Genomic DNA, 15,000 nt, shown 5'->3' with positions numbered 1-15,000 from the left:
TCTCTCTCTTTTCGACGCGACACCGCTGGAAAGGGGCAGGGCTGTGTCTGAGAAGCTGGGGCACATGGCCTCCCCACGACAGGGAGGTTGGCACCGGGTTCAACTTTTCAATTCGTGCAACAAAAACCGGTAACCGACAAATACAAAGCATACACACACACACCGCGCGTGTGCCCTTGCTCTGGTGCTAGAGAAATCGAGTGCTCGAGCTGGCCGGAACGGGACGCCCCGCTCCGGAGCTTCACAATCGGACCACTGCGGTAGCGACCAGTGGGACGTCTCGGCCTCACACGAACAGCACAGAGATCAGCACACAGGAGACGGCGCACAACGAGTAATCTACCTAGCACGCCGCCGACCAAGTGGCCAAACTCTCGAGAGGAATGTCCGTCTGACACAAGGGACAGAAACGGGAGGTAACCGCTGAGCCTGAAACACCAGCAAATAAATGCTAGCCCGCCTGGGCCCTCCAACGTCGGACAGTCCTCGCCGTATCGATCGAGTGACCTGGGCACGCACTTTTTTTTTCCTTTCACACAGTGTGGGGTTGGCGGCGGCGGGGGGGGGGGAGAAAGCATGCAACTTGGTTGACGTCGCCTGGTCAACTCGCATCGGTTTTCCGTCCCCATGACTGTAAGGAGCAACCGCGACCAGCGTAGCCAAACAGGTCGACCAAAGCTTTCGGCGCTCGCACGGAGAGGTGATGCCAGCCGGCGTGCGTCGCCTAACTTGGACAAAATTCTGGGCACGCACTTTTCGTTTGAGAATAGGACATACATGTAGTGCAACCCAAGGAAACCAGGCGACGCCGCCACAATCTGCGCCTGACAGACAAAGATAACCGTTCACAAGGAGCCTTGTTATTTCGCACCAAGTCTTTTGCGGGCATAGTTTCTTTCTTTGACATGTATATCTGTATGAAGGTCGGCTTTGCTCTGCCATCGCAGCCTCCCTTCTTTGCTTTTCTCACTGTACCAACAGACATGTCATAGACTTTGGTTTTTTTTTCATTAATTCTTTTCCTGTGGGTGTGGTGTGCCTCCGCACCCCCCAATCTGTTCCAAGGCCTTGTTTTCTCTCGCTCGCCAAAACACTTTGTCTGTTTTCACAGCCAGTCTACCGGCCTAGACCCAACTGTGCGATATTTCAGAGCCGGCAACAGAGCATGGAAAGTCCGCCAGATTTACCCTTAAATGCTCATAAATGACTTCCAGGCACTCTTCGGAAGGTCTTTTATTTCAAAAGAAGGTCCTTCCTTGAGGGAGCACTTCTTCGGCCACTTTGCAAGTGCAACCGCTGCCAGCAAAAGTTCTGAAAATCGAGTTCCCGAAAATCTCCGGGTACCCCGCCAACCCCCAGCCACCCGAATCGCAAGTGTCAATTCGGCGGGTTGCCTGCCGGTAGTCCTTCCGAAAATGAGGCGCCAAATCGCCGCAACGGCCATTTTTCATTTCGGCATCGGGACTTCCGACGGCAACTGATTAACTAGCCCGGGGACTAGAGCGGCAGCAAATGCAACGTGCCCTCTTGGCGGGAGCAACTTGACCGCCCCCGTGGGGAAAGGTCAACTCGGGGCCCGGGAAAGTCGCCGAGTCCGACCCCATACACTTCCATGAGTTGGGGGTTTTGGCCTTCCCGGCCCAAGGCTCGCCTTATTTCGGCCTGCACTTTCGGAAAAGGGTGCATTCCTTTTGGTTAATGATTTCACCAGCCCGGGTCTTAGCCTCTGCCCCGACGGCTAAGTCTTTTGGTTAATGATTTCCTGCGGCTGGGACTACCCTTTCCCCCCGCCCTGCAGGCACCCGGGTCGGGAGGCCGTCGGGGGCACTTTCCGGGGCAAATCCGGACCCTTACGCAAGGGAGAGTGCGCCCCCCGCCTCGGCCGGGGGTCAGGCTGCCGCCTATTAAGCCCGACAGAAAACCCGAAAAATGGACGAAAATGGGAAAAAATCCCCATCCGAAAAAGGCTTAAAAGTCGGTTGGGCGGCAGCTAGGGTCGGTCTCTGCAGACCTGGAGGCTCGGGTGGACTCTTGGAATAAACGTCCAAGTCCCGACTTGCCACCTCCTACTACTGTGCAGATACCCCGCCAACCCCCAGCCACCCGAATGACAAGCGTCCGATCAGCGGGACGAATTTGACAACTCTGGCCGGACCTCTGGAACTCCATCCCGGGTAACCGGGGCAAATTTTTCCGCTTGATCGCCCTTCCACTGGTTAACCATTTGCCCTTTCGGACTTAGTCTCTGGACATTATTCGACGGATTTTCTGGTTAACCATTTGCCCTTTCGGACTTAGTCTCTGGGCATTATTTTCGACTTTTTGGTTAATGATTTCACACTTTTTACTTACTTTTGCGCTTTTTGGTTAATGATTACTCTGCTTACTGGTTAATTATTTGCCCTTTCGGACTTAGTCTCTGGACATTATTTTCGAGTTTTTGGTTAATGATTTCACACTTTTAACATATTTTTGCGCTTTTTGGTTAATGATTACTCTGCTTACTGGTTAACCATTTGCCCTTTCGGACTTAGTCTCTGCACATTATTTTCGACTTTTTGGTTAATGATTTCACACTTTTAACATATTTTTGCGCTTTTTGGTTAATGATTTCATACTTTTTACTTACTTTTGCGCCTTTTGGTTAATGATTACTCTGCTTACTGGTTAACCATTTGCCCTTTCGGACTTAGTCTCTGGACATTATTTTCGAGTTTTTGGTTAATGATTTCACACTTTTTACTTACTTTTGCGATTTTTGGTTAATGATTACTCTGCTTACTGGTTAACCATTTGCCCTTTCGGACTTAGTCTCTGGACATTGTTTTCGACATTTTGGTTAATGATTTCACACTTTTAACTTAATTTTGCGATTTTTGGTTAATGATTACTCTGCTTACTGGTTAACCATTTGCCCTTTCGGACTTAGTCTCTGGACATTGTTTTCGACATTTTGGTTAATGATTTCACACTTTTAACTTAATTTTGTGCTTTTTGGTTAATGATTTCATACTTTTTACTTACTTTTGCGATTTTTGGTTAATGATTACTCTGCTTACTGGTTAACCATTTGCCCTTTCGGACTTAGTCTCTGGACATTATTTTTGGGTTTTTGGTTAATGATTTCACACTTTTTACTTACTTTTGCCCTTTTTGGTTACTGATTACTCTGCTTACTGGTTAACCATTTGCCCTTTCGGACTTAGTCTCTGGACATTATTTTCGAGTTTTTGGTTAATGATTTCACACTTTTAACATATTTTTGCGCTTTTTGGTTAATGATTACTCTGCTTACTGGTTAATTATTTGCCCTTTCGGACTTAGTCTCTGCACATTATTTTCGAGTTTTTGGTTAATGATTTCACACTTTTAACATATTTTTGCGCTTTTTGGTTACTGATTTCATACTTTTTACTTACTTTTGCGCCTTTTGGTTAATGATTACTCTGCTTACTGGTTAACCATTTGCCCTTTCGGACTTAGTCTCTGGACATTATTTTCGAGTTTTTGGTTAATGATTTCACACTTTTTACTTACTTTTGCGATTTTTGGTTAATGATTACTCTGCTTACTGGTTAACCATTTGCCCTTTCGGACTTAGTCTCTGGACATTATTTTCGGGTTTTTGGTTAATGATTTCACACTTTTTACTTACTTTTGCGATTTTTGGTTAATGATTACTCTGCTTACTGGTTAACCATTTGCCCTTTCGGACTTAGTCTCTGGAGATTATTTTCGAGTTTTTGGTTAATGATTTCACACTTTTTACTTACTTTTGCGATTTTTGGTTAATGATTACTCTGCTTACTGGTTAACCATTTGCCCTTTTGGACTTAGTCTCTGGACATTATTTTCGGGTTTTTGGTTAATGATTTCACACTTTTTACTTACTTTTGCGATTTTTGGTTAATGATGACTCTGCTTACTGGTTAACCATTTGCCCTTTCGCACTTAGTCTCTGGAGATTATTTTCGACTTTTTGGTTAATGATTTCACACTTTTAACTTAATTTTGTGCTTTTTGGTTAATGATTTCATACTTTTTACTTACTTTTGCCCTTTTTGGTTAATGATTACTCTGCTTACTGGTTAACCATTTGCCCTTTCGGACTTGGTCTCTGGACATTATTTTCGAGTTTTTGGTTAATGATTTCACACTTTTTACTTACTTTTGCGATTTTTGGTTAATGATTACTCTGCTTACTGGTTAATTATTTGCCCTTTCGGACTTAGTCTCTGCACATTATTTTCGAGTTTTTGGTTAATGATTTCACACTTTTAACATATTTTTGCGCTTTTTGGTTACTGATTTCATACTTTTTACTTACTTTTGCGCCTTTTGGTTAATGATTACTCTGCTTACTGGTTAACCATTTGCCCTTTCGGACTTAGTCTCTGCACATTATTTTCGACTTTTTGGTTAATGATTTCACACTTTTAACATATTTTTGCGCTTTTTGGTTAATGATTTCATACTTTTTACTTACTTTTGCGCCTTTTGGTTAATGATTACTCTGCTTACTGGTTAACCATTTGCCCTTTCGGACTTAGTCTCTGGACATTGTTTTCGACATTTTGGTTAATGATTTCACACTTTTAACTTAATTTTGTGCTTTTTGGTTAATGATTTCATACTTTTTACTTACTTTTGCCCTTTTTGGTTAATGATTACTCTGCTTACTGGTTAACCATTTGCCCTTTCGGACTTAGTCTCTGGAGATTATTTTCGAGTTTTTGGTTAATGATTTCACACTTTTTACTTACTTTTGCGATTTTTGGTTAATGATTACTCTGCTTACTGGTTAACCATTTGCCCTTTCGGACTTAGTCTCTGGACATTATTTTCGGGTTTTTGGTTAATGATTTCACACTTTTTACTTACTTTTGCGATTTTTGGTTAATGATTACTCTGCTTACTGGTTAACCATTTGCCCTTTCGGACTTAGTCTCTGGAGATTATTTTCGAGTTTTTGGTTAATGATTTCACACTTTTTACTTACTTTTGCGATTTTTGGTTAATGATTACTCTGCTTACTGGTTAACCATTTGCCCTTTCGGACTTAGTCTCTGGACATTATTTTCGAGTTTTTGGTTAATGATTTCACACTTTTAACATATTTTTGCGATTTTTGGTTAATGATTACTCTGCTTACTGGTTAATTATTTGCCCTTTCGGACTTAGTCTCTGCACATTATTTTCGAGTTTTTGGTTAATGATTTCACACTTTTAACATATTTTTGCGCTTTTTGGTTACTGATTTCATACTTTTTACTTACTTTTGCGATTTTTGGTTAATGATTACTCTGCTTACTGGTTAACCATTTGCCCTTTCGGACTTAGTCTCTGGAGATTATTTTCGAGTTTTTGGTTAATGATTTCACACTTTTTACTTACTTTTGCGATTTTTGGTTAATGATTACTCTGCTTACTGGTTAACCATTTGCCCTTTCGGACTTAGTCTCTGGACATTATTTTCGAGTTTTTGGTTAATGATTTCACACTTTTAACATATTTTTGCGATTTTTGGTTAATGATTACTCTGCTTACTGGTTAATTATTTGCCCTTTCGGACTTAGTCTCTGCACATTATTTTCGAGTTTTTGGTTAATGATTTCACACTTTTAACATATTTTTGCGCTTTTTGGTTACTGATTTCATACTTTTTACTTACTTTTGCGCCTTTTGGTTAATGATTACTCTGCTTACTGGTTAACCATTTGCCCTTTCGGACTTAGTCTCTGGACATTATTTTCGAGTTTTTGGTTAATGATTTCACACTTTTTACTTACTTTTGCGATTTTTGGTTAATGATTACTCTGCTTACTGGTTAACCATTTGCCCTTTCGGACTTAGTCTCTGGAGATTATTTTCGAGTTTTTGGTTAATGATTTCACACTTTTTACTTACTTTTGCGATTTTTGGTTAATGATTACTCTGCTTACTGGTTAACCATTTGCCCTTTCGGACTTAGTCTCTGGAGATTATTTTCGAGTTTTTGGTTAATGATTTCACACTTTTTACTTACTTTTGCGATTTTTGGTTAATGATTACTCTGCTTACTGGTTAACCATTTGCCCTTTTGGACTTAGTCTCTGGACATTATTTTCGGGTTTTTGGTTAATGATTTCACACTTTTTACTTACTTTTGCGATTTTTGGTTAATGATGACTCTGCTTACTGGTTAACCATTTGCCCTTTCGCACTTAGTCTCTGGAGATTATTTTCGACTTTTTGGTTAATGATTTCACACTTTTAACTTAATTTTGTGCTTTTTGGTTAATGATTTCATACTTTTTACTTACTTTTGCCCTTTTTGGTTAATGATTACTCTGCTTACTGGTTAACCATTTGCCCTTTCGGACTTGGTCTCTGGACATTATTTTCGAGTTTTTGGTTAATGATTTCACACTTTTTACTTACTTTTGCGATTTTTGGTTAATGATTACTCTGCTTACTGGTTAATTATTTGCCCTTTCGGACTTAGTCTCTGCACATTATTTTCGAGTTTTTGGTTAATGATTTCACACTTTTAACATATTTTTGCGCTTTTTGGTTAATGATTTCATACTTTTTACTTACTTTTGCGCCTTTTGGTTAATGATTACTCTGCTTACTGGTTAACCATTTGCCCTTTCGGACTTAGTCTCTGGACATTATTTTCGAGTTTTTGGTTAATGATTTCACACTTTTTACTTACTTTTGCGATTTTTGGTTAATGATTACTCTGCTTACTGGTTAACCATTTGCCCTTTCGGACTTAGTCTCTGGACATTGTTTTCGACATTTTGGTTAATGATTTCACACTTTTAACTTAATTTTGCGATTTTTGGTTAATGATTACTCTGCTTACTGGTTAACCATTTGCCCTTTCGGACTTAGTCTCTGGACATTGTTTTCGACATTTTGGTTAATGATTTCACACTTTTAACTTAATTTTGTGCTTTTTGGTTAATGATTTCATACTTTTTACTTACTTTTGCGATTTTTGGTTAATGATTACTCTGCTTACTGGTTAACCATTTGCCCTTTCGGACTTAGTCTCTGGACATTATTTTTGGGTTTTTGGTTAATGATTTCACACTTTTTACTTACTTTTGCCCTTTTTGGTTAATGATTACTCTGCTTACTGGTTAACCATTTGCCCTTTCGGACTTAGTCTCTGGACATTATTTTCGAGTTTTTGGTTAATGATTTCACACTTTTAACATATTTTTGCGCTTTTTGGTTAATGATTACTCTGCTTACTGGTTAATTATTTGCCCTTTCGGACTTAGTCTCTGCACATTATTTTCGAGTTTTTGGTTAATGATTTCACACTTTTAACATATTTTTGCGCTTTTTGGTTACTGATTTCATACTTTTTACTTACTTTTGCGCCTTTTGGTTAATGATTACTCTGCTTACTGGTTAACCATTTGCCCTTTCGGACTTAGTCTCTGGACATTATTTTCGAGTTTTTGGTTAATGATTTCACACTTTTTACTTACTTTTGCGATTTTTGGTTAATGATTACTCTGCTTACTGGTTAACCATTTGCCCTTTCGGACTTAGTCTCTGGACATTATTTTCGGGTTTTTGGTTAATGATTTCACACTTTTTACTTACTTTTGCGATTTTTGGTTAATGATTACTCTGCTTACTGGTTAACCATTTGCCCTTTCGGACTTAGTCTCTGGAGATTATTTTCGAGTTTTTGGTTAATGATTTCACACTTTTTACTTACTTTTGCGATTTTTGGTTAATGATTACTCTGCTTACTGGTTAACCATTTGCCCTTTCGGACTTAGTCTCTGGACATTGTTTTCGACATTTTGGTTAATGATTTCACACTTTTTACTTACTTTTGCGCCTTTTGGTTAATGATTACTCTGCTTACTGGTTAACCATTTGCCCTTTCGGACTTAGTCTCTGGACATTGTTTTCGACATTTTGGTTAATGATTTCACACTTTTAACTTAATTTTGTGCTTTTTGGTTAATGATTTCATACTTTTTACTTACTTTTGCCCTTTTTGGTTAATGATTACTCTGCTTACTGGTTAACCATTTGCCCTTTCGGACTTAGTCTCTGGAGATTATTTTCGAGTTTTTGGTTAATGATTTCACACTTTTTACTTACTTTTGCGATTTTTGGTTAATGATTACTCTGCTTACTGGTTAACCATTTGCCCTTTCGGACTTAGTCTCTGGACATTATTTTCGGGTTTTTGGTTAATGATTTCACACTTTTTACTTACTTTTGCGATTTTTGGTTAATGATTACTCTGCTTACTGGTTAACCATTTGCCCTTTCGGACTTAGTCTCTGGAGATTATTTTCGAGTTTTTGGTTAATGATTTCACACTTTTTACTTACTTTTGCGATTTTTGGTTAATGATTACTCTGCTTACTGGTTAACCATTTGCCCTTTCGGACTTAGTCTCTGGACATTATTTTCGAGTTTTTGGTTAATGATTTCACACTTTTAACATATTTTTGCGATTTTTGGTTAATGATTACTCTGCTTACTGGTTAATTATTTGCCCTTTCGGACTTAGTCTCTGCACATTATTTTCGAGTTTTTGGTTAATGATTTCACACTTTTAACATATTTTTGCGCTTTTTGGTTACTGATTTCATACTTTTTACTTACTTTTGCGATTTTTGGTTAATGATTACTCTGCTTACTGGTTAACCATTTGCCCTTTCGGACTTAGTCTCTGGAGATTATTTTCGAGTTTTTGGTTAATGATTTCACACTTTTTACTTACTTTTGCGATTTTTGGTTAATGATTACTCTGCTTACTGGTTAACCATTTGCCCTTTCGGACTTAGTCTCTGGACATTATTTTCGAGTTTTTGGTTAATGATTTCACACTTTTAACATATTTTTGCGATTTTTGGTTAATGATTACTCTGCTTACTGGTTAATTATTTGCCCTTTCGGACTTAGTCTCTGCACATTATTTTCGAGTTTTTGGTTAATGATTTCACACTTTTAACATATTTTTGCGCTTTTTGGTTACTGATTTCATACTTTTTACTTACTTTTGCGCCTTTTGGTTAATGATTACTCTGCTTACTGGTTAACCATTTGCCCTTTCGGACTTAGTCTCTGGACATTATTTTCGAGTTTTTGGTTAATGATTTCACACTTTTTACTTACTTTTGCGATTTTTGGTTAATGATTACTCTGCTTACTGGTTAACCATTTGCCCTTTCGGACTTAGTCTCTGGAGATTATTTTCGAGTTTTTGGTTAATGATTTCACACTTTTTACTTACTTTTGCGATTTTTGGTTAATGATTACTCTGCTTACTGGTTAACCATTTGCCCTTTCGGACTTAGTCTCTGGAGATTATTTTCGAGTTTTTGGTTAATGATTTCACACTTTTTACTTACTTTTGCGATTTTTGGTTAATGATTACTCTGCTTACTGGTTAACCATTTGCCCTTTTGGACTTAGTCTCTGGACATTATTTTCGGGTTTTTGGTTAATGATTTCACACTTTTTACTTACTTTTGCGATTTTTGGTTAATGATTTCACACTTTTTACTTACTTTTGCGATTTTTGGTTAATGATTACTCTGCTTACTGGTTAACCATTTGCCCTTTCGGACTTAGTCTCTGGACATTATTTTCGGGTTTTTGGTTAATGATTTCACACTTTTTACTTACTTTTGCGATTTTTGGTTAATGATGACTCTGCTTACTGGTTAACCATTTGCCCTTTCGCACTTAGTCTCTGGAGATTATTTTCGACTTTTTGGTTAATGATTTCACACTTTTAACTTAATTTTGTGCTTTTTGGTTAATGATTTCATACTTTTTACTTACTTTTGCCCTTTTTGGTTAATGATTACTCTGCTTACTGGTTAACCATTTGCCCTTTCGGACTTGGTCTCTGGACATTATTTTCGAGTTTTTGGTTAATGATTTCACACTTTTTACTTACTTTTGCGATTTTTGGTTAATGATTACTCTGCTTACTGGTTAATTATTTGCCCTTTCGGACTTAGTCTCTGCACATTATTTTCGAGTTTTTGGTTAATGATTTCACACTTTTAACATATTTTTGCGCTTTTTGGTTACTGATTTCATACTTTTTACTTACTTTTGCGCCTTTTGGTTAATGATTACTCTGCTTACTGGTTAACCATTTGCCCTTTCGGACTTAGTCTCTGCACATTATTTTCGACTTTTTGGTTAATGATTTCACACTTTTAACATATTTTTGCGCTTTTTGGTTAATGATTTCATACTTTTTACTTACTTTTGCGCCTTTTGGTTAATGATTACTCTGCTTACTGGTTAACCATTTGCCCTTTCGGACTTAGTCTCTGGACATTGTTTTCGACATTTTGGTTAATGATTTCACACTTTTAACTTAATTTTGTGCTTTTTGGTTAATGATTTCATACTTTTTACTTACTTTTGCCCTTTTTGGTTAATGATTACTCTGCTTACTGGTTAACCATTTGCCCTTTCGGACTTAGTCTCTGGAGATTATTTTCGAGTTTTTGGTTAATGATTTCACACTTTTTACTTACTTTTGCGATTTTTGGTTAATGATTACTCTGCTTACTGGTTAACCATTTGCCCTTTCGGACTTAGTCTCTGGACATTATTTTCGGGTTTTTGGTTAATGATTTCACACTTTTTACTTACTTTTGCGATTTTTGGTTAATGATTACTCTGCTTACTGGTTAACCATTTGCCCTTTCGGACTTAGTCTCTGGAGATTATTTTCGAGTTTTTGGTTAATGATTTCACACTTTTTACTTACTTTTGCGATTTTTGGTTAATGATTACTCTGCTTACTGGTTAACCATTTGCCCTTTCGGACTTAGTCTCTGGACATTATTTTCGAGTTTTTGGTTAATGATTTCACACTTTTAACATATTTTTGCGATTTTTGGTTAATGATTACTCTGCTTACTGGTTAATTATTTGCCCTTTCGGACTTAGTCTCTGCACATTATTTTCGAGTTTTTGGTTAATGATTTCACACTTTTAACATATTTTTGCGCTTTTTGGTTACTGATTTCATACTTTTTACTTACTTTTGCGATTTTTGGTTAATGATTACTCTGCTTACTGGTTAACCATTTGCCCTTTCGGACTTAGTCTCTGGAGATTATTTTCGAGTTTTTGGTTAATGATTTCACACTTTTTACTTACTTTTGCGATTTTTGGTTAATGATTACTCTGCTTACTGGTTAACCATTTGCCCTTTCGGACTTAGTCTCTGGACATTATTTTCGAGTTTTTGGTTAATGATTTCACACTTTTAACATATTTTTGCGATTTTTGGTTAATGATTACTCTGCTTACTGGTTAATTATTTGCCCTTTCGGACTTAGTCTCTGCACATTATTTTCGAGTTTTTGGTTAATGATTTCACACTTTTAACATATTTTTGCGCTTTTTGGTTACTGATTTCATACTTTTTACTTACTTTTGCGCCTTTTGGTTAATGATTACTCTGCTTACTGGTTAACCATTTGCCCTTTCGGACTTAGTCTCTGGACATTATTTTCGAGTTTTTGGTTAATGATTTCACACTTTTTACTTACTTTTGCGATTTTTGGTTAATGATTACTCTGCTTACTGGTTAACCATTTGCCCTTTCGGACTTAGTCTCTGGAGATTATTTTCGAGTTTTTGGTTAATGATTTCACACTTTTTACTTACTTTTGCGATTTTTGGTTAATGATTACTCTGCTTACTGGTTAACCATTTGCCCTTTCGGACTTAGTCTCTGGAGATTATTTTCGAGTTTTTGGTTAATGATTTCACACTTTTTACTTACTTTTGCGATTTTTGGTTAATGATTACTCTGCTTACTGGTTAACCATTTGCCCTTTTGGACTTAGTCTCTGGACATTATTTTCGGGTTTTTGGTTAATGATTTCACACTTTTTACTTACTTTTGCGATTTTTGGTTAATGATGACTCTGCTTACTGGTTAACCATTTGCCCTTTCGCACTTAGTCTCTGGAGATTATTTTCGACTTTTTGGTTAATGATTTCACACTTTTAACTTAATTTTGTGCTTTTTGGTTAATGATTTCATACTTTTTACTTACTTTTGCCCTTTTTGGTTAATGATTACTCTGCTTACTGGTTAACCATTTGCCCTTTCGGACTTGGTCTCTGGACATTATTTTCGAGTTTTTGGTTAATGATTTCACACTTTTTACTTACTTTTGCGATTTTTGGTTAATGATTACTCTGCTTACTGGTTAATTATTTGCCCTTTCGGACTTAGTCTCTGCACATTATTTTCGAGTTTTTGGTTAATGATTTCACACTTTTAACATATTTTTGCGCTTTTTGGTTAATGATTTCATACTTTTTACTTACTTTTGCGCCTTTTGGTTAATGATTACTCTGCTTACTGGTTAACCATTTGCCCTTTCGGACTTAGTCTCTGGACATTATTTTCGAGTTTTTGGTTAATGATTTCACACTTTTTACTTACTTTTGCGATTTTTGGTTAATGATTACTCTGCTTACTGGTTAACCATTTGCCCTTTCGGACTTAGTCTCTGGACATTGTTTTCGACATTTTGGTTAATGATTTCACACTTTTAACTTAATTTTGCGATTTTTGGTTAATGATTACTCTGCTTACTGGTTAACCATTTGCCCTTTCGGACTTAGTCTCTGGACATTGTTTTCGACATTTTGGTTAATGATTTCACACTTTTAACTTAATTTTGTGCTTTTTGGTTAATGATTTCATACTTTTTACTTACTTTTGCGATTTTTGGTTAATGATTACTCTGCTTACTGGTTAACCATTTGCCCTTTCGGACTTAGTCTCTGGACATTATTTTTGGGTTTTTGGTTAATGATTTCACACTTTTTACTTACTTTTGCCCTTTTTGGTTACTGATTACTCTGCTTACTGGTTAACCATTTGCCCTTTCGGACTTAGTCTCTGGACATTATTTTCGAGTTTTTGGTTAATGATTTCACACTTTTAACATATTTTTGCGCTTTTTGGTTAATGATTACTCTGCTTACTGGTTAATTATTTGCCCTTTCGGACTTAGTCTCTGCACATTATTTTCGAGTTTTTGGTTAATGATTTCACACTTTTAACATATTTTTGCGCTTTTTGGTTACTGATTTCATACTTTTTACTTACTTTTGCGCCTTTTGGTTAATGATTACTCTGCTTACTGGTTAACCATTTGCCCTTTCGGACTTAGTCTCTGGACATTATTTTCGAGTTTTTGGTTAATGATTTCACACTTTTTACTTACTTTTGCGATTTTTGGTTAATGATTACTCTGCTTACTGGTTAACCATTTGCCCTTTCGGACTTAGTCTCTGGACATTATTTTCGGGTTTTTGGTTAATGATTTCACACTTTTTACTTACTTTTGCGATTTTTGGTTAATGATTACTCTGCTTACTGGTTAACCATTTGCCCTTTCGGACTTAGTCTCTGGAGATTATTTTCGAGTTTTTGGTTAATGATTTCACACTTTTTACTTACTTTTGCGATTTTTGGTTAATGATTACTCTGCTTACTGGTTAACCATTTGCCCTTTCGGACTTAGTCTCTGGACATTATTTTCGGGTTTTTGGTTAATGATTTCACACTTTTTACTTACTTTTGCGATTTTTGGTTAATGATGACTCTGCTTACTGGTTAACCATTTGCCCTTTCGCACTTAGTCTCTGGAGATTATTTTCGACTTTTTGGTTAATGATTTCACACTTTTAACTTAATTTTGTGCTTTTTGGTTAATGATTTCATACTTTTTACTTACTTTTGCCCTTTTTGGTTAATGATTACTCTGCTTACTGGTTAACCATTTGCCCTTTCGGACTTGGTCTCTGGACATTATTTTCGAGTTTTTGGTTAATGATTTCACACTTTTTACTTACTTTTGCGATTTTTGGTTAATGATTACTCTGCTTACTGGTTAATTATTTGCCCTTTCGGACTTAGTCTCTGCACATTATTTTCGAGTTTTTGGTTAATGATTTCACACTTTTAACATATTTTTGCGCTTTTTGGTTACTGATTTCATACTTTTTACTTACTTTTGCGCCTTTTGGTTAATGATTACTCTGCTTACTGGTTAACCATTTGCCCTTTCGGACTTAGTCTCTGCACATTATTTTCGACTTTTTGGTTAATGATTTCACACTTTTAACATATTTTTGCGCTTTTTGGTTAATGATTTCATACTTTTTACTTACTTTTGCGCCTTTTGGTTAATGATTACTCTGCTTACTGGTTAACCATTTGCCCTTTCGGACTTAGTCTCTGGACATTGTTTTCGACATTTTGGTTAATGATTTCACACTTTTAACTTAATTTTGTGCTTTTTGGTTAATGATTTCATACTTTTTACTTACTTTTGCCCTTTTTGGTTAATGATTACTCTGCTTACTGGTTAACCATTTGCCCTTTCGGACTTAGTCTCTGGAGATTATTTTCGAGTTTTTGGTTAATGATTTCACACTTTTTACTTACTTTTGCGATTTTTGGTTAATGATTTCACACTTTTTACTTACTTTTGCGATTTTTGGTTAATGATGACTCTGCTTACTGGTTAACCATTTGCCCTTTCGGACTTAGTCTCTGCACATTATTTTCGAGTTTTTGGTTAATGATTTCACACTTTTTACTTACTTTTGCGATTTTTGGTTAATGATTTCATACTTTTTACTTACTTTTGCGATTTTTGGTTAATGATGACTCTGCTTACTGGTTAATTATTTGTACTTTCGGACTTGGTCTCTGGACATTATTTTCGACTTTTTGGTTAATGATTTCACACTTTTAACATAATTTTGCGCTTTTTGGTTAATGATTACTCTGCTTGCTTGTTACTGATTTCCCCTTTCGGACTTGATCTCTGGCCGTTCTTTTCGACCTTTTTGGATCAGGTTTCCACACTCTGAAATTATTTTGGGCTCACTGATTAGGCGAGATCAAGGGGGCATGCCTGGGCACTTTGGGCTCAGTTTGGGAAGGCGGCGTCCGTGTGCTCC

The sequence above is a fragment of the Heterodontus francisci genome, unplaced genomic scaffold (genome assembly GCF_036365525.1).
Source record: "Heterodontus francisci isolate sHetFra1 unplaced genomic scaffold, sHetFra1.hap1 HAP1_SCAFFOLD_542, whole genome shotgun sequence".
NCBI lineage: Eukaryota > Metazoa > Chordata > Chondrichthyes > Heterodontiformes > Heterodontidae > Heterodontus > Heterodontus francisci.
This window is presented reverse-complemented; position numbering follows the sequence as displayed.